General features: G+C 32.2%; 1 protein-coding gene across 1 annotated transcript in view; it reads right to left on the reverse strand.

Moving 5' to 3' along the window:
• LOC114333515 (juvenile hormone esterase) overlaps window positions 1–17,376 on the reverse strand; it is an 87,647-nt gene that overhangs the window by 12,742 nt on the left and 57,529 nt on the right. The window lies entirely within an intron of this gene.

Genomic DNA, 17,376 nt, shown 5'->3' on the forward strand with positions numbered 1-17,376 from the left:
ACACTTATTCAATATTTTTGAAAAATCTATCGAATGGCACTAAACACGACCCCCCATGGATGTGGGGTGGGGGGTTACTTTAAAATCTTAAATAGGAGCCCTCATTTTTTATTGCAGATTTGGATTCCTTACGTAAAAATAAAAAACTTTTATTCGAAACATTTTTTCGAATTATGGATAGATGGCGTTATAATCGGAAAAAACGATTGTTGGAAATGGAAAATTAAATTAAAAAATGGCAAGCGCCCACTAAAATGGAAAACTTTACTTAACTTTTTTTGGTTTTAGGACCTACTCTTCACAACCCAATAGGTCCCCAAAGCGCTCGAGTGACTGCACATTTAGCATACTTTGCTCCCCTACCATAAATATAACTTAAGAACATTGAGGGCAAATAAAGTTTTCTTTGTCCTCTTTAGTTAGTCCTACACAGGCCTCGTGAACATATCGACAGCACACTATGCACAAGCGCATATCTTCTTTACTGCAGACTTTACAAAGGAAACAAAACCACGATTCTTCTTTTGTTGATATTTTTGGCACACTGCTTGTTGTTTTTTTTTGACAACTTTAACTGGATTAACCAATTTTGATTTTGGTGCGAACAAATCTTTGGTAACTTGCTGGGCTTTGCTGTTTAAAGCGGGCTTCCTCTTCACGGTGGGTAATTTAATTTCCGTTGTTATCAGCAATCCTGTATCTTTAAAGGAACTGTTTAAGCATTTGGAGTCAGAAGTTGTTACTTGGTTAAACCCCGGAATACATTTTTTTGTTTCTTTTGTAACCGTATTGCCTGTCTGTTTATATTTTAATTCTCTTAGTGGACTGCCATCTTCAGAGCTGCTGCTCCTTTTAGATCTTTTCATAGGTTCATCTTCACCAGAGACATCATCAAGTGAGTCATCGTGAAGACTAAAATCTGATAATGGTTCACTACTTGAGACAGAAATTAAGCGCTTATTTTTTTTGTTATTAGTTTTTTCTAGCACTTTATATCCTCTTGTACTCGCCTCGTTTTATCTGCGGGCTCAATCGACTTGCTAGAACTTCTAACGACATCTGCTAAATCTTGGGAAGTACTGTGGTTTACTATGTCTTCTTCTCTGTGGGTGATCAAACTTGGTGCAAAGGCAGCTTCAGGTATAGCGTCTGGTCTAAACGGATAAATACCGGTGGCTGCAAAACCGGAGATAATGTTTAATGGTGTCATTTCTTTTAGCCAAACTGTAGTAAAAATGTGTCCAAACCTCATTTTGGTGATCGCCATGCCAGGGTTTGTAGTTAAAAACTGTAGGACTTCTTGGTCCCAAAACGTCTCAAAGCTTTTAAACAATGATTTATCCATAGGTTGCAGCTCGTGTGATGTGTTGCTAGGAAGACAAAACAAAGTTATGTCCATACGATTAGCTGCTTCAACTATGGAAATATCTAGGTGACTTTTAGCTCCATCAAATATTAGTAGGGTAGGACCAGGGTTCTTGAATGAAGAGAAATGGTCAAGCCACGAATAAATGCTTCACATGTCATACTACCTTTATTTGTGACAATAGCTTTTGAGCCAGGGGGCAAGTGATCAGACCATTCAGGTTTAAACCTTTGCCCTTTAAATAGCACAAAAGGTGGTATCGCTTGACCAAGTGCATTTCCGCAACCTACAATTGACACGTTTTCTCCGTGTTCGGGTGCAATTAAATGTACCCGTTTTGCTCCCTTTTTAGCAAAATCAATTTGTTGCTTATGGATTGTCAATCTGCACCCTTTTTCGTCAATACTATATATGCTACCAGGTTTGTCAAATAGATTTAGCTTTTTTATGGTATCTCTCAATTTATGAAAGTAGTCATCGACGATTGTTTTATTCATTTTTTGGGCTCGAGCCATATTCATTTGTTGAGATTTTCGCCTAGCTACGTCTGGATGCCTCCACAAGAATAATTTAAGCCACTTTCTACCAGCTTTATTTGACTCTTTAGAAAATGGATTTGGAATGCGATTTGTTATAGCGAAAGAAAACACACTTTTCATTAAAACCTTGCTAGTAATAGGCATTCCTACCTCAGCTTATCTGTGAATCCTTTCCACAAGATCATTTTCTTGTGCTGCAGATAACACCGGTGATCTTCCAAGCTTTTTTACTGGATTTTGCGTTCTGTGATGAAGACCTAGCGTTGAGCGAGGAATGTTGTAACTCTTGGCAGCACCTTTGATGGACATTCCGTCCGCTATGGCTTGCAGAGCCGAGCGTAGATCTTCTTCTGACCATTGAGCTCGTTTTCTTGGCATTCTGCAAAAAAGTTAAATATTTAGTCCCTAATATTGCCATTAGTCCCTAATATTGCCACAGGCAATAATAGGAAATATTAGCGATGGCAATATTAGGAACAAATGGCATGCAGACAAAAACATCCGTAACTTAAAATTACATTTGAAATAATTAATGGAATTCATAAAATAAGAACCACTGGAGTGTACTTACCTAAATGTAATTAAAAATATCCAGGCAACTTTAATATGTCTCGCGTAGGGTCAACGAAAAAAACAGGTTTATTTATACCGCAGACACCAAAAACAAATAGCGTGCTCCTTCATCCGACGATTACTGTAGACTAAAACCGCCGAATTAAAAACGGGTTGCTAATAGACAGAGACACTCGCTACTGTTGTCACCTTATTTGCAGCGTCGATAATATCTGTGAAATAGGGAGTGGCAGTATTAGGAACAGTGGCAATAAAACCCTGGCGGTGGGTGAAATTTAAACTAGATATACCTCAAAGCATCATATGACTATACCGCGAGCATGTGGGTGGAACCCATGTATTTTTGGTGGCTTAGCATGTAGAGCTTGCTTAGAACACTGATGATGCTCTCTTTAGAGCGAAAACGTCCTGTTTTTTAATGTAGCCCTTATTGGGGTTTAAATAAGTATACCTTTTACACAGAAGATCTTTTTCTTCAATTTTTGTAATTAATGGTATACAGCCAGTTACAGGAGATTTTTCCGTATGGAAAAATAATCATTAAGGGCAGGCCCCTAATGATAATTTGTACCTCTTACGAAGTCAAAACAAACCACCTAGAAAAGCTAGATCCACCTTCAACCGAACGGGGGCCTTCTTCAAGAGCAACAAGCTCTCTCTTGGAATCAAAGTGAGAATGCTGCGATGCTACGTCTTATCTGTCCTTTTTATGGTGTTGAATCGTGGACCTTGAATGAAGATATGTGGCTATATCGAAGACTACTTAAAATCCCGTGAATTGACCGACTCACAAATGCCGAGGCCCTCAGAAGAATGAAGAAGAACTGAGAGGTACTGACCACAATTAAACCTCGAAAGTTACAATACTTGGGACAAATTATGCGAAATGAAGAAAGATATGCCCTTCTACAAGCATTCTGCAAGAAACAATATTTGGAAAGCAAGGAAAAAGAATAACATCCTGGTTAAAGAACTTCAGAACCTGGTTCAACGCAACATATGTCCAGTTTTTCAGCACTCATCATCATCATCATCATTATCATTCAACCCGGATCTATCCACTGTTGGATATAGGTCTCCCTCAGTCTTTTCCATGCATTTCTATTTTGTGCTGTTTGAATCCAGTTTCTGTCGATCCGTTTGATGTCATCAGACCATCTGGTTGGCGGATGACCTCTACTTCGATATGCTTCTTGTCTTCTTCTCCAGTGTATTATTTGCTGTGTCCATCTGTTATCCGACATTCTAGCTATGTGTCCAGCCTAGTTCCACTTTAGGGTCATAATTCTTTCTATGGCATCCGTCATACCTGTTCTCCGTCTTATCTCCCTGTTCGTAATTCGATCCCGACGAGAAATGCCTAGCATTGAGCGTTCCACGGCTCTTTGGGTAACACAAATTTTATTTCTTACTTTCTTGGTTATTGTTAAAGGTTCTGCACCATAGGTAAGTACTGGCAACACACACTGATCAAAGACTTTTCTTTTGAGACACATAGGCAGTTCTGACTTAAGGACATAGCTCAGCTTGCCGAATGTCACCCAAGTGAGTCCTATACGGCGGCTTAGTTCGCACGTTTTATTATCTCTTCATATGCGTATCTCATGCTCTATGTACTTATAAGAGGTGGTTTCTTCAATAGGCATGCCATTTACTGAAGATAAAATAAAGATTGCCATTATGATCACCGATACGCACACCAAGAAGAAGAACTGATGAATTACGATATATTGTAAGTTTTTCATTACATGATACACATTTCTGCGTATTCAACTTTATTATAATTAATATTTTACTCTAGAATGGAGAAAATAGTTAAACGTACTTATTAGATTAAAAAAAATTTAAAGCACTCATGGGAGTGCCGACAGAAGTGAAAACTTCTTATAGTATATAAATTACAAGCTCACTGCTTTTTCACCATCCAAAAAGAAGTGCTTTAACTATATTATATACGCGTTGCGTACGTTCTATGCTACTTATGTATACATACACATAATATATATACGTACGAAATTTAGTTCGGCAAAGTGATGACGGTCGCAAACTCAATACTTTTTCCCTATCTAAAAAGTGCACAACGTCCCTAAAGAAGTTTTCATTTCAAAAATTTATTTCCCCGAAGCGATGACAGTCGCTAATTCCAGACTTTTTCCCCATCTAAAAAGTGTATAACGTTCCTAAAAAGTATTCGCTTCAAAAATGACGATCGCGATCGATGATGAGTTTACATTCAATACTTTTTCTCCATCTAAAAATGGCACAACGTCCCTAAAGAAGTTTTTACTTCAAAAATATATTTCGTTGAAGCAATGACGGTCGCTAATTTAATACTTTTTCCCCATCGAAAAAGTACAAAACGTTCCTAAAGAAGTTTTCACTTAAAAAATTTATTTTGCCGAAGCGATGACGGTCGCTAATTCAACATTTCCCCATTTAAAAAGTGTATACCGTCCCTAAAAAAGTTTTCGCTTTTTAAACATTTATTTTGTGGAAGCAATGACGGTCGCGATGACGGTCGCTAATTCAATACTTTTTTTCCATCTAAAAAGAGCACAACGTCCCTAAAGAAGTTTTCACTTCAAAAAAGTTTTTTCGTCGAAGCAATGACGGTCGCTAATTTAATACTTTTCCCCATCCCAAAAATGCACAACATCCCTAAAGAAGTTTTCACTTCAAAACTTTATTTTGTCGAAGCAATGGCGGTCGGAATGACGGTCGCTAATTCAATAATTTTCCCCATCTAAAAAGGGCACAACGTTTCTACAGAAGTTTTCACTTCAAAAATTTATTTTGCCGAAGCGATAACAGTCGCTAATTTAACACTTTTTCCCCATCTAAATAGTGCACAACGTCCCTAAAGAAGTATTCACTTTAAAAATTTATTTTGTTGAAGCAATGACGGTCGCTAATTTAATACTTTGTCCCCATCTAAAAAGTGCACAACGTCCCTAAAGAAGTATTCACTTCAAAAATTTATTTTGTCGAAGAAATGATGGTGGCTAATTTAACACTTTTTCCCCATTTAAAAAGTGCACAACGTCCCTAAAGAAGTATTCACTTCAAAAATTTATTTTGCCGAAGCGATAACAGTCGCTAATTCAATACTTTTTCCACATCTACAAAGTGCACAACGTCCCTAAAGAAGTTTCCACTTCAATTATATTACTATTATTATACGTACATTATAATAATATACGTACAAAACTTATTTCGTCGAAGCGATGACGGTCGCGAAATCAATCCTTTTTCCCCTTCCCAAAATAAATTTTACATTTATTTTAAATTTAAATACTTCTACACAATTTATATATACATAGGTACACATAATAAATATACGTACAAAATTCATTTCGCGACATACGGTCGCGAAATAAATCCTTTTTCCCCATCCAAAAATAGGTTTTACATTTATTTCAATTTTGAAGTATAATTTATGTCTACATATGTACTATTATGTACAATTATGTACAATTATGTACAATTATGTACAATTATGTACAATTATGTACAATTTATGTCTACATACACATATTATAGATACGTACAAAATTTATTTCACCGAGATGACGGTCGCGATGATGGTCGCGAAATAAATCCTTTTTCCCCATCCTAAAATAGGTTTTACATTTATTTTAAATTTAAATTCTATAAAATTTATACAGGGTGTCCAGAAACTCTACCGACAAACGAAGACAGGAGATTCCTCAGATAATTTTAAGACAATTTAACCCAATTCACCTAGTCCGAAAATGCTTGCTAAGGGAGCTAGAGCTCTTTGAAGATGGCGCCCTGTGATTAGTTTTTCTTAAATGCCTCCAGAACGCTTCTATTTAGAAAAACGAAAATTTTTATACATATTTACTTTCCAGAAATGAATCGATTCCATCTATTGCGAATTTCTAATACCGGTAATAGGCGTCCGTTTTGGGTAGGGTAACGGTTATTTTATCGCATAACTTTTTTGTCTTCAACTTTTAAGCATTTTTGATACTGGATTATTAAATTGTGAGGTATTCTAGTACTAAAAGGTACTCTTAATTTAAGTCGGTAGGACACACCATTTTCTAGAAAAATCGATTTGAAAGTTTTTAGCTTTGGGAATTTGAAAAAAAAAAAGAAAACAATTTAAAAAAAACGATGTATTTTACCAACTTAAAGCAAGAGTAACTTTTAGTACTCGAATATATCATAATTGAATAATCTAGTGTCAAAAATACTTAAAAATTAAAGACAATAAAGTTATGCTATTAAATAACTGTTGACCTACCCAAAACGGACGTCTATGACCGGTACTAGAAATTCGCCGTTAATGAAATCGATTAATCTCTGGAATATAAATAAATGTACCAGTTTTCATCTTTCTAAACAGTTTTTTTTTTTTAAATTGTTTTTTAATTCAAAAAGCGAAAATTTTCAAATCGATTTTTCTAGAAAACGGTGTGTCCTACCGATTTAAAACAAGAGTACCTTTTAGTACTAAAATACTTCCCAATTTAATAATCCAGTATCAGAAATGCATAAAATTTAAAGATAAAGAAGTTATGCGATAAAATAACCGTTGTCCTACCCAAAACGGACGCCTATGATCGGTACTAGAAATTTGCAATGGATGGATTAGATTTATATCTTGAAGATAAATACATATACCCATTTTTGTTTTTCTAAATAGAAGGGTTCTGGAGGTATTTAAGAAAAACTAATTACAAGACGCCATCTTCAAAGAGCTCTAGCTCCCTTAGGAAGCATTTTCGGACTAAGTGAATTGGGTTAAATTATCTTAAAATTATCTGAAGAATCTCCTGTCTTCGTTTGTCGGTAGAGTTTCTGGACACCCTGTATATTCATCCACATAATATACCTAGATATGTACAAAATTTATTTCGCCGAAGCGATGACGGTCGCGATGATGGTCGCGAAATCAATCCTTTTTCCCCATCCTAAAATAGATTTTACATTTATTTTAAATTTAAATACCTCTACACATTTTATATATGTATACATACACATAATATATAGTATAAGCGATGACGGTCGCAATGACGGTCGCGATGAGGGTCGCGATGACGGTCGCGAATTCAATGCTTTTTCCCCTATCCAAAAATCGCACAACGTCCCTAAAGAAGTTTTCACTTCAATAATTAAATAAAAACTTTATGCGTAATCTAGATTTTCGCCGTGTAAATTGATTTTTTTTGTCGTGTGACTTGGTTTTACTGGCTTTTACTATATTAGTTGATCAATATGAGAAAAATCGCTAGACTTATAATATAAAATTTTAATAATTCTTAATTTACTTAAATAAAACATAATTTTGACAGTTATCGCAGTAATAATATTTAACATGAGTTAAATTGACACATGCTTCATGGCCTTCATGTACCTATCCCGTACCTGTTTTGCACCTAATCCAATCTTCCTCCTAGTTTTCTCCATAAAAAATGCAACAAGTTTCTTTGCCAGTTTCACATTTGTAATTAATCTTTTGTTTGAATTTTCCTCTGCTGCTTTTCTTCTTTTTTTTTCGTTACCATTTTTCTCGTTGATTTCCTTGTTGCTGTTCTTTTTGGTCGCTACTAATTTTCGTTTATGGTTCGTACAGTATAAATACACTTCAATTGCACGTCATCCGCGTCGTAGCAAGTGACGTCACATGGTACCAACAAAAAGTATTTGTTTTGTATATAAAAAAGTCGAAGGTCTGTTCCTTTTTAGAATCGTTTAGCCAAGTACACTGGAATTGCAGCCACTACAGTTTATTCGCATGAGCTATGAACTGGATGTAAAAACATTAGTTGACAGCGATGTCATCGTCAGCAACGAATGAGGAGGCTATTTGGTTCAAGTTTTGAATATTTTTGGACAACAAGTACTTGTATAATCGCGTAAATTATTCAATTATTTAATTAATCGGATTATTATTTTAGTAGCTATGTATTCAGTGATTATAATAATTTATATACTATACAATAAAATCTAATAAGCGAGAATAGAGATAAAGTGATAAAGTAATGTTAATAATATGTATACTGTTACTATGGAACAAGAAGATAAATTTTGAACACCTTTAACAACTACAATTTTTTTACATGCACTGCATTATTGAAATTGAGTATATACATACAGTGGAACCCCGATAAGTCGGCCCCCGATAACCCGGAAATCCGGCTAACCTGGACCGATTTTCATCAGATAAACATTTTGATTTTCAGTAAATATTTTGTATTTTGACAATGACAAACGTTCTGGGAATCGAAATGTTAATAAAATTATTTTTTCAATTTAATTGTGGCTTATTTCCCATCAAAATGGTTAATTATCAGATAAACATTTCAACAATAAAAATGTATGTATGTAATATAATATTTGAGAGATAATGTGTATTTTTGTAATTTGAACTATACGATAGTAAAAATTACTCATGACACAAGCCGGCAGAAACAATGGGCACCTGCCTGTAGTATTCCTTTACTTCTTATTTCAAACTGTGTTAGCATTGTCTAAGAAAGACTATTTAAAAAATTCTTTTTTAATCAATGGTCTTAGTTTTCACTGTTCTTAATACATAATAACAAAACATCGTTCCGATTGTGACTGTATGAATACAGTATTGTATTGTTCGCTTCCGTTTGCTTAGGGTTGTGTTTGCGTGTTTTTAGTAATTGAGATGTGTAGGTACTGTGCATATTTATATATATTTCATGTTATTTCTATTCTAACGAAGTTTATCTGTAAGTATACCGTGTTTTATTAATTTTTACCATATTCTCCGGCTGACCCGGATTTTCGATAACCCGGATCGGCCGCGGTCCCGATTAATCGACCGATGCGTAGAAATAATAGTTGAATATTTCTATTAATGTAAACGTAGATAAATACAAAATAACTTGTTTCATTTATATTAATTAAATATTTCTGTCGAATACTGTTATAGGGCTTTTCATTCACAGTCATTTGTTTCGAGCTTCTGTTATGTGTCACATAATATTAATATATTTACGCCATACGTTATAGGTATATAACATTGATTCAAACCAAAGACGTCTGGCGTAGATATATTAATATTATGTGACACATGACAGAAGCTACAGAAATTATCGCATTGTTTTTATTATCGAAATTATCGATTTTCTGTCGTATGAACCTGAATTAATATTTTTTGTGTGATCAATGATATCTAATAGTGATTTATCAAACAGTTGGTGAATTATGCTTTTTGCGCACGCACGCGATGTTTAGAGCAAGAGCGGGGCGAGTGCTATACATCGCGTAAGTGCGCAAAAAGTACTTCACGCACAGTTTCAGACAATATTTTATCTACGATAAACAAAATAAGAAAACCAACAACTAAGTATTCGTCACTGGAGTACATTTCTATTCTACAATTTTTAGAACTTTGACATTTAACCTTTAACTACCCGCGCATCAAGTTATAATATAAGTACACGCGTGGAGTACTTCCCACTAGGGAATACACTTAAAAACAGCGGTTTCGTTTTTTTTTTTGAAAAACACACTTAGTTGTTCGTTATAAACCTTATTCGGCATGGGCGAATGCATGAATTTCCTTCTCAGTAAGCCAATTGGGAGATCTAAGTGGAATCTGATCCTTTGAAAAATAATATTACTAATAAAATCATTTTTGAAATGTGATTTTTTACATGAGAAAAAGTATTGTTAATAAAGAAAAATATATTTTGTGCCGTAATGACTAAAAAAAAACAAATAAAAAATGTACTTATATTACTACAATCGTGCCGTATTTTGCACACCCCCGGAAACAACAAATAATAAAATGATATTGACGATCTTCTCCGAACGCAGGTTTCAACGAAACTAAAACCAATTGTAAAGCACATTCCAGTGATAGGTTAGACACATTCTGTTAAACAAGGTCAAAAATTAAATTTTTAAATATATTTGCAGTAGAATTGTAATATCTGCGTATAGTTAAAGGTTAAAAATTCAAACTTCTTTCAAAAAACAAAAGTGTCAAAACTTTTGTAGTAATTTGTTGCTCACATTAGACCACTCATCAGCGGTAAAAAACTGTAAAACCGTGGAATTTTAAGAATCAACACCGATTTTAATGAAAATTTGGGTTTAAGCTCTGTTGACACTCTTTTTCAAAATACACCCTATGCCGAACTGCGCTTTTGCCCTGGGGGGAAAATCTTTTAATCAAAATAACTATGTAAATCGATAGAGTGACGAATTCTGAGGAAATTTTGTTCTATAATTTTTTTTTGCAAAATTTACACTTTCCAAGTTATTTACGATTGAAACTATGCATTTTTCTATAAAAATTCACGATACACAGAGAACCGGTATGCCGATTGTCGTCGCTAAATTTGGTTCGGCCGCGCAGCACGTCACGTGGAAACCTAACAGATATTGGCTTATTGTTTGGATGCATTATGTCGTATGTGGTGGCGTTGAAAATTAATAGATTGAGGAGGTTTTAAAATATTTAGCTGTTAACGATTGAAGTAATTCTATATTATTTTAGTTACAAATTGTTGTTTATTAGCATAACTGTGTATTTTTAAAACTATTATAATATACCTGTTAGTTTTATACTAATTTACCATTTGAGATGATATTATGCATGTGCAGAACACGAACATACATTAGAATGAGGGATATTAACAGAAAAATAAGATTTAAAAACAGCCACAGAGCACTTGACAAAAATATATCTAAATTTTCTAATTTAAAAAAATGATTTTAATTATAGTAATTCTAATATTATTAATAAAACTTTTCCCGCAAATTTGTTTTTTTTTATTAATATACATAATATATATTAATATGCATAATTGATTTAAAGATAAACCAGGTTAGGAATCTAAAAATTTAGAGTGCGAATATTTTATACATACATATGCAGAGGGGGCCAAAGAAAACAGTCCACCTGGATATTTGGCAGTATTTATTAGATTTTAAGGAAATGAAGAAACAGGTCGATTTTTTATCTAAGGTGGACACATTTTTACGGTACATACATTTGTCATTTATCTACCCCCTCTTTTCCATTTCCCCCACCACTTATTTTTAAATAGGGAATACGGGTCGTGTGCTACCTCATTTGCAAGGTTATTCAATTCTCTATTGAGTAATATTAACATTGACATAATTATTTATACAGGGTGTCCAAGAAAAATTATTTCGAAATAAATTAATTGACAGAAAAAGAAGAACGTATGCAATTTATTTAAATCAAAATACATTCTACTACTGACAGAAAACAGAGAAAAATGTTTATTTGACAAATAAATATTGTTTTTCGCTTAAATTCAATATTCAACCTACCAAGAGGCAGATAGGTGGCAGCTTGAATATTGAAATTAAGCAAAGAGCAATGCTTATTTATCAAAAAATATTTTTTCTGATTTGTGACAGCAGCATTTTGTATTTTGAATTAAATAAATTACATACATTCTTCTTTTTGTATCAATTAATTTAATTAAAATATTTTTTCTTGAATGCCTTGTATAAATAATTATGTTAATGTTTATATTACTGAATAGAGAATCAAGTAACCTTTTAAATGAGCTAACACACAACCCCTATTCCCTATTTAAAAATAAGGGGTGGGGGAAGCGGAAGGGAGGGAGTTGACAAATGTATGTACCGTAAAAATGTATCCCACTTAGATTAAAAAGCGACCTGTTTCGTCATTTCCTTAAAATCTTATAAATACTGCCATATATCTAGGTGGACTGTTTTCTTTTGCCCACTCTGTATATGTATGTATATATCAGTCTAATAACATGTTCGGACTCGAATTTTTTGGGTAACAGTCGATCCGGATGTCGATAAGATTGTTATAAACAAAGAACTTGAGGAATCACATAACAGCGATTTTTTGCAACACAAAACATTTTTTTGTATTTTTTGGGTCATTCTAAGCAAAAAATGTTTTTAAAAGTTTTTTCGTAGGATGCATAGTTTTCGACATAAACGCGGTTGAACTTTCAAAAAATCGAAAAATTGCAATTTTTGAACCCGAATAACTTTTGATTGAAAAATAAAATAGCAATTCTGCTTACTGCATTTGAAAGTTCAAGTCAAATTCTATCGGTTTTGATTACTTTCATTGCTAAAAATTAATTTTTTTATTGTTAAACAAAGCTATAAACACATACTGATTGAATGATGTTTTCAATGCATTTCTCATTTGAAATCGAACGAGTAGGGGCGCATACAGACCATTTCTACGTTAGTCTGGGCTGATTACCGGAGAATAGGCCATTTTTGGGAAAAGTTATTTACGAATTATAATATCCTATATATTAATAATATAGGTATGCAAAGTCCTCAGATAGTGTGCTACTTTTTTTATAAACAAAATGGCGCACGAAAATCGTGTTTTTTTCAATTATTGCTCTATAACTACGAAGATTTTAACTTTACAACAAAAATACCCAAATAAAAATTCACCGTGATTAAATTCTGCATAGAGACGCGTTTTTCCCGATCTGCTCCGACGACAATTTTCTTCGGAAAATGCGGGTTTCCCAACAAAATCTTTAATTTTCAACTAAAGTTTTAGATAAGTAATTATCTACCAATAATTAAATAATTTGGTGACTTAAAAGCCTTTTTGGTTTAGATTATAGTTACAGAAGCTGATGAAAATTACACGAATATTTTAGCAACAATTCAATTGTTAATTAATAATTTACGGTCGCAATAATAACCAAAATAATTATGATACACTGATCAAGCTTTGAAATCTTATAAAGATGAGATGTCTATTTAATATTTTGTCGACAAAATATGAATTTTTTATTTTTTTGCATAATCTTTAAATGTTTTAAAAAAAATAGTTATAAACAAATTAACGTTTCTCAGAAAGTTTTTATTATATTATAATTTTAAAAAATAGCTAAAATGCGCATTTTAAATATCTTTAAAATGAATGCTTTAAAACTTTTTTGCAACTATTTGTAAAAAAGTTATGAAATAGCAGAATAAACATACGATTACTACTGTGTTTATATATTTTTTTAATTCTTTCAAAGCGTAGAAGTGAGTTTAAAGTACAAGCTAATTATTTACAAAAAAATATCGATCTCAGTTTAATGGTTATATATTAATTAAAGATTATAAATATATTTTTTTGTAATTTACACCCGCGAAAGTAGAGTAACACAGTACTGTAGCTAAAATTTTCATTCTGAGCGACGACCAGCCGCGTGATGTACACTTTTAATAAATAATGCATGCTGCGTGTCAGTCGCTTCGAGTGAACATTTTAGCTCCGACTCTGTATCAGGCCTACGTTTGCGCTAAAAATTACAAAAAAAAGTATTTTTAATCTTTGATTAAAATATAACCATTGAACTAATTTTTGACATTCTTTGTGAGTAATTAGGTTGTACCATAGACTCATTTTTAAGCTTTGAAACAATTAAAACAAATTATAAACAACGGAGATTTCGTATATTAACTTTGCTGCTTCATAACTTTTTTGCAAATGGTTGGAAATTTTTTTTAAAGCATTTATTTTCAAGACCTATGAAATACGCATTTTAAGTATTTTTTTAAATTAGAATATAATAAACGATTTCTGGGAAATGTTAATTTGTTTATAACAATTTTTTTTAAACATTTAAAGATTATGCAAAAAAATGAAAAATTTATATTTTGTCGACAAAATATTAAATAGGCATCACACCTTTATAACGTTTCTAAGTTTGATCAATATCTCATGATTATTTTGGTTGTTATTGCGACTGTAAATTGTTAATTAACAATTGAATTGTTGCTAAAATGTTCGTTTCATTTTTACCGGCTTCTGAATTTATAATCTATAACAAGAAAGCTTTTATTTCACCAAGCTATATAATTATTGATAAATAATTACTGGCCCAAAAAATTTATTTGAAAATTCGAGATTTTGTTGGGAAAACCCACATTTTCCGAGAAAAATTTTCGTCGGAGCAAATCGGGAAAAAATGCCTCTATGAATTTTTATTTGAGTGTTTTTGGTGTAAAGTTAAAATCTTCGGAGTTATAGAGCAATAATTGAAAAAAATACGATTTGTCGGCGCCATTTTGTTTATAAAAAAAGTAGCACACTATATGCGGACTTTGCATACCTATATTAATAATATATAGGATCTTATAATTCGATTCCAGTAATAAAATTGCTGGTAAATAACCTTTCTTTGTACTTTACTAATTAGACCAGCGTATTATAACTATTTTTTTTCAAAATTTAAAGATTATGCAAAAAAAAGAAAAATTTATATTTTGTCGATAAAATATTAAATAAGCATCTCATCTTTATAATCTTTATAAGTTTGATCAATGTATCATGATTATTTTGGTATTTATTGCGATCGTAATTTGTTAATTAACAATTGAATTGTTGCTAAAATATTTGTTTAATTTTCACCGGCTTCTGGAATTACAATCTATACCAAGAAAGCTTTGATGTCACTAAGTTATTTAATTATTGATTGATAATTACTTACCTAAAACTCTATTTGAAAATTAGAGTTTTTGTTAGGAAAACCCGCATTTTCCGAGGAAAATTTTCGTCGGAGCAAATCGTGAAAAACATGTCTCTATGCAGAATTTAATTGCGGTGAATTTTTATTAAGGTGTTTTAGTTGTAAAGTTAAAATCTTCGGAGTTATAGAGCAATAATTGAAAAAAATGCGATTTTTCGGCGCCATTTTGTTTATTAAAAAAGTAGCACACTATCTGCGGACTTTGCATACCTATATTATTAATATATAGGATCTTATAATTCGATTCCAGCAATAAAATTGCTGGTAAATAACTTTTCCATGAATTTTGCTAATTAGCCCAGAGTACGTAGATTACGTACATTAAAAGGCATGCATTGGGCTCGGGAAACACTATGTGTTTATGGCTTTGTGTAACATATAAAAACTTTATTTTTAGCAATGCAAATAATCAAAACAGATAGAATTTGACTCGAACTTTCAAATGCAGTAAGCAGAATTGCTATTTTATTTTTTAATCAAAAGTTATTCGGGTTCAAAAATTGCACTTTTTCGATTTTTTGAAAGTTCAACCGCGTTTATCTCGAAAACTATGCACCCTACGAAAAAACTTGTAAAACCATTTTTTGCTGAGAATCACCCAAAAAATACAAAAAAATGTTTTGTTTTGCGAAAAATTGCTGTTACGTAATTCCTCAAGTTCTTTGTTTATAACAATCTTATCGACATCCGGATCAACTGTTACCCAAAAAATTTGTGTTCTACGATTCAACATACATAAAAAAAACTTGGGTAAGTCCATCTGAATTAAGGAGGCCGTTGTACCCCCCTGGCGACAGGACTAATTGGAAAATGACAGTAAAAAAATATAAAATACAATTTTTTATTTAAAAGCGATGATGAACAATATTACTTCGCTTCATTTAGCATTTCCGGATGAAAATTAAGGTTTCCATATGACGTCACGCGTTCGCCCTTCATGCGTGCGAACATACCGGTCCTCTGTGTCTGGGTACCGTGAAAAAATTCACGTTTTATAACCGTTTTTTATAACTTAAAAAAATTTAATTTTATAGAAAAAATCATTAAGAACAAAATTGTGGCTAATAAAAAACAAAGAGATTCGCGTCGGAAAAACCTAGGTAAACCCAATATGGACTGAGTAATTTCTCTTTAAAGGATAATTATTTTCGAAGAACTTCGAAATGGAGAACCTTCAATCTTTAACTCAAATGTGGTGCAATTTTTTGGAAAAACTTAAGAGACATCTTTTAAAGTCCATTAAAAATATTTCAAGTGAGCTCTGATAAAAGTTTTTTGCATAAGAACTGACTGACTTATGACGAAAATAAAGTCGATTTCTGCTTTTTTCTTTTTTAAATGTAAAAAATTAAACCCTTGTCGTTATAATCCATAATTCCACCGGTTTGAAATGCTTAGTTTTACAAAAATAGTTGATTAAATCGAAAATGACATTATTATAATTAAAAAAAGTTCATTTTTCTTAAATAAACCTAAAAGTACTCATAATAAAAAACAAAAAAAAATTAAAATTTTCAGTTAAAGAAATTCTACAATTAATATTCGAAACATTTTTTCATATTATGAATACTTTTAGATTTATTTAAAAAAATGCATTTTTTTTTTTAATTTTAAAAATGACATTTTTGATTTAATCAACTATTTTTTCTAAACTAAGCATTCCAAACCGGTCAAATAACATGGTATCAAATCACATGATGTCGTATCAATTATACCAAGTAAAGTTAATTTCAGGTAGGAAGCTATTAATTTCTATTAGGATTGTAACGACGAGGGTTTAATTTTTTTACATTTCAAAAAGAAAACAGCAGAGAGCGACTTTATTTTTGTCATAAGTCAGTCAGTTCTTATGCAATAAACAATGAACTTTAAAAGATGTCCGATAAGTTTTCCCAAAAAATTGCACCAGATTCGAGTTATATGAGATAAAAGTTCAAAAGTTCTCCATTTCGATGTTCTTCGAAAATAACCATTCTTTAAAGAGCAATAACTCATTCGTTATTGGGTTTACATAGGTCTTTCAGCGAATCTCTTTATTTTTTTATTAGCTCCAATTTTGTTCTTAATGATTTTTTCTATAAAATTCAATTTTTTTAATTTATTCATGAAAAACCGTTATAAAACTTGAATTTTTTCAATGAAAAATGCATAGTTTCAATCGCAAATAACTTGGAAAGTGTAAATTTTGCAAAAAAAATTTATAAAACAAAATTTACTCAGAATTGATCACTCTATCGATTTCCATAATTATTTTGATTAAAATATTTTCATCCCCTAGATGGGGTTGTTTTCGCTCCCAGGGTAAAAGCACATTTTGGCATAGGGTAGATTTTGACAAAGGTTATAATTACTACCTGAATCAAAATTTTCAAGG

Source organism: Diabrotica virgifera, chromosome 2 (assembly GCF_917563875.1).
Source record: "Diabrotica virgifera virgifera chromosome 2, PGI_DIABVI_V3a".
Lineage (NCBI taxonomy): Eukaryota > Metazoa > Arthropoda > Insecta > Coleoptera > Chrysomelidae > Diabrotica > Diabrotica virgifera.